Source organism: Solanum tuberosum, unplaced genomic scaffold, assembly GCF_000226075.1.
Source record: "Solanum tuberosum cultivar DM 1-3 516 R44 unplaced genomic scaffold, SolTub_3.0 scf00092, whole genome shotgun sequence".
Classification (NCBI taxonomy): domain Eukaryota; kingdom Viridiplantae; phylum Streptophyta; class Magnoliopsida; order Solanales; family Solanaceae; genus Solanum; species Solanum tuberosum.
The window spans coordinates 164689-168747 of record NW_006239019.1 but is presented as its reverse complement, the minus strand read 5'-3'; positions in this window follow the sequence as shown (position 1 = coordinate 168747).

Below are 4059 nucleotides of genomic sequence, written 5' to 3'. Positions count from 1 at the left end.
GGGGAAAATGAAGAATCTATATATAATATAAAGTCAAATGTAGACAACGTGATGTGGTACCTCTCTAAGGTCACCATTGCTATTTTTTTTTTTTAAAATAATTCTTTTTTGACATTTTCTCTATTTTTTCTTCTTCTTATTTTTTAGTTTAAAAAGTAACTATAACCTATCCTATTTATGAGGTTTCATTAATTTTTTCTAACAATCATATTAATTCATTGTCTCTAAGTTACTACATTGATTTTATTAATTATAATGTATCGGTTGAAGAAGTGAAAAGCCGCTCCATGTCTTCTCCTTTCTTAATCCATTTTAATTACTCTTTTTAAAATTTCCATATTTTATTTTATATTTTTTAATATATATACACTAAAGTTGGAAAAAAAGTAATATGATACTAACTTAGCTCAAGAAATTTTCAATTCATTTTACCTTCTGCTGATTATATACTAATACTAATATTTTGTTTATATTTTATATATATATATATATATATATATATATTATAAATGTAATGTATTTATAAGGAGTAACTACTCATAATTCATAACTCTTCAATTTCTACTCTTAATAATATTCACAACCCTTTAATTTCTACTCTTAATAATATCTATAACTCCCACAATTTTTATGTTCATAAACCCAAACTTTAATTTGTAATGCCTTATTGTGTTCCCCTATTTTTTCCTATATAAACTCATGTTTTGTTCATGAATATTCCCAAAGTTAGTCTTTATTTTCTTCATCACTTTTGAGTTGTATTTTATAACTTGTAACACAAAAGGAGTATATGAAGATAAGACATATTACATCTCAAGTCTATCTTTTCATTTTTATGTAGTTAGTTATGCTTTCATAATTGAATGTGTTTTTTACGTAATCGTTATACTTCTCCAAGCAAGTATATATACATGATCGATAAATAAAATCTTCATGACAATGATATTGAGGTAATTTTGATAGTAGTAGTAATATTTTAAATGCATTCTTTCTGTATGATTGGTCGAAAAGTTAATCTAATTTAACAATTACATAGTTGAGTTTGATTATAATATTTGTTAGATTTCAAGTAATCATGAATTTTAATTGTTAGTACACTCATTATTATTTTTTTGCAAATGTATTGTATAGTATATATTTATTTCTTCTCTTTCCATATAATTATTTTTGAATTGGTATAATTGAAATAAAAATATTATAAATATCATACATATTGTAGTATCATATCAACAATCATACATACATTTTTTGTGTAAATTAATTAGTAGCATATGACAAGGACTTTGACACAGTTTCAAGGAGCGGAACATGACGATGGATTTATTTGTAAAGGGAAGACCTAGAAAACTTTTTGAAGTATATATAGAAATTATTTTTGCTAGAAATTTTCTTACTTTTAACTTGTAATAGTAGTTTTGTTACACCTATTGATAATGTTATTCAAAAATTTTTGTTTCAAAAAAGCAATAAATGTCTACATAGAAGATTGTAGTCTACAAAAGATAGAGGAAATTTAAAAAGAAAATATATCTTCAATTCAATACAGTAGATTATTATTTCAAAATTAACCTCTTATATTTCATTTACCTTGTCACTTATATATCAGTTTTTGTTTAACAAATAATATTGTACATATTGAAGAAAAATGAAAAAAAAAACTATATATTATATTCAGGATGAAAACAATATCTATATTATCTTCATTGCCTAATATGAATATATATAAATATTACATACCACTTCATTTAAAAATAAGAAACTATCAATTATATATATATATAACCGCGCAAAGCGCGGATAGTTTCACTAGTACTAAATAATTAAAAAAAATCGATAATTTAATTTTCAATATTTCATGCCCAGCCCTAAATATAGATGTCAATTAAAATTACGTTAAAAAATATATGTTTATATATTATACCAAGAAATTATGACGTGGAATCAGTTGTTAGTTGACCGATAATTTAATTCTCTTCTTTTCTTTATTTTATAAAATACTAGTGTAGGGTCGCTTTGTTGAAATTTTACCCAAGTCTTCCACTTCATCAAAGGTGGGGAAAATCTCACTCTCATTTTGCATTTTTTTTTGTGAGACTTTAATTTTTCGTCTTTTGTAGTTTTGCATTTCAATATCCTCAATTTTAGAGAAAAAAAAAGACATCAAAAGTGGACAAATATCCGTTCGGTCCATTTTTAAAAAATATTATATTAAATTAATTTAATATTTTAAAATTTGATTTTGATATTTTGTAGTATAATAAATTAATAACTATAGTATATTGATCTTGACTTCCATATAAAATAATAGAGAATTATGATTTTTGTTTTTTCAGAACATCTCAGTTGTATAATATTAATACCTTATACATATATAAATCAAAAGAAAGTTCAAATAATTTTCTTATATTTTACTTTTGAAAAAAAATTAAAATTTTATGAGTGAAAGTGAACTTTCACCCAAAAATTGATTTAGACTAATTTTTCAAACTTGAATTTCTTTTAGATAAATTTCAAAAATTGGCCAAATTTCACAAACGAACAATGTTTTCAAATTTTCTTTTTAAAAACTGATGGCCAAATTGGAGCTATCCTCTTTTCCAAGCTTTCAACAATTACTTGTTTTTAGATTATTTTTTTTTAGATAATTACTTTGTGTTTAGTCGAATAATATAAAAAGTGTCGTTTTTTTCAATATTTAATTTATTTCCGCCTCTAAAATTTGTAACTTCTTTACTACAACAGGAAAAAAAATATTATAGTTATTGTCCGAAAGTACATTTTTCTTCCTTTTTTTTGCCCAACACCTAAATAATAAACAGTAATTTTGGCTTTTAAGAAATTTGAACAAACATGCTATTAACTCTAACCGTGATAATTATCCAAGATTATAAATAAGAGTATATGCTTAACCGTTGTGAGATATTTAATGAAAACATTACCCTATACGACAAACATAGCTTCTATACTTGCCTAAATAGCAGTACTTTTAAAAAATAATGAGAGTTTGAATTTGTGTAGCAAATACATCTGGTACACATATTTCTTTATTTCAAGCATGAATTACAAGTGTATCATATAAAATACAATGACACATAAAGTGATATTTGGTGGAAATTTGGTGATTTCTAGTAATGATATAAGTATATTTCATAAAATACAAATGTCATGTAGTGAAAATACAATATTTCGCTTAAAAATAGTATATTTTACTTACGTGTGAATACAATATTTCGCTTGTGTGCAAGAATATATTATATTTTACTTAAGCATCATAGAATTTTACTATATTTTAATGTTACATTTCATAAGTACACAAATTATCACAATATTTCTTAATTAAAAACAAAACTATCACTATATACGAAAATTCCTCATATTTAATACCTTCTCATCCACTCAATTACTCCTCATCACTAGGTGTAGAGTAACATAAGATGAAAAATCAATATCAAATAACATAACATCAGTAATTATTCTAACTTTATATTAAGTGTTAGGTGTCATGTGTTAACAAATTAGAAGAAAAGAAATAGTTCCAAGTCTATTATTGTATATATATGTGTTTATTTATGTTTCACAACATTGGTGTGCTTCAAGATGTTAAGGTCACTAGATTTGAATTCCAGTACCCATTTTGTACTTGAATAATGTACATCTATTATTATACTCGACTTATATTTAGTTAAACAAATTTTTTAAAATGATTTATTGAAAGTAGGAAAAATATACCACTACTATTTTATACACCCTCAGTCCCTATTTACTTATCAAATATTTTTTAATTAAAAATTTTCTTTTATTTGTTATTTTTGACAAATTAAGAGAGAGCAATATTTTTAATTATACCTTTAATTTATTAACACTGAGTTAGTGTCTTTGAAAAATATAGTAAATAAATATTTTTGAGATTCTATTAATTAATAGGAGTAAAAATATATACCACTATATCAATTATTGTCTTCTTAATAGATATGTCACGTCAAAATTTGACAAATAAATAAGGACGGAACGAAGGGAGTATTAATATACTTGAAAAAAGTGGACGGCTAAAATAAGAAG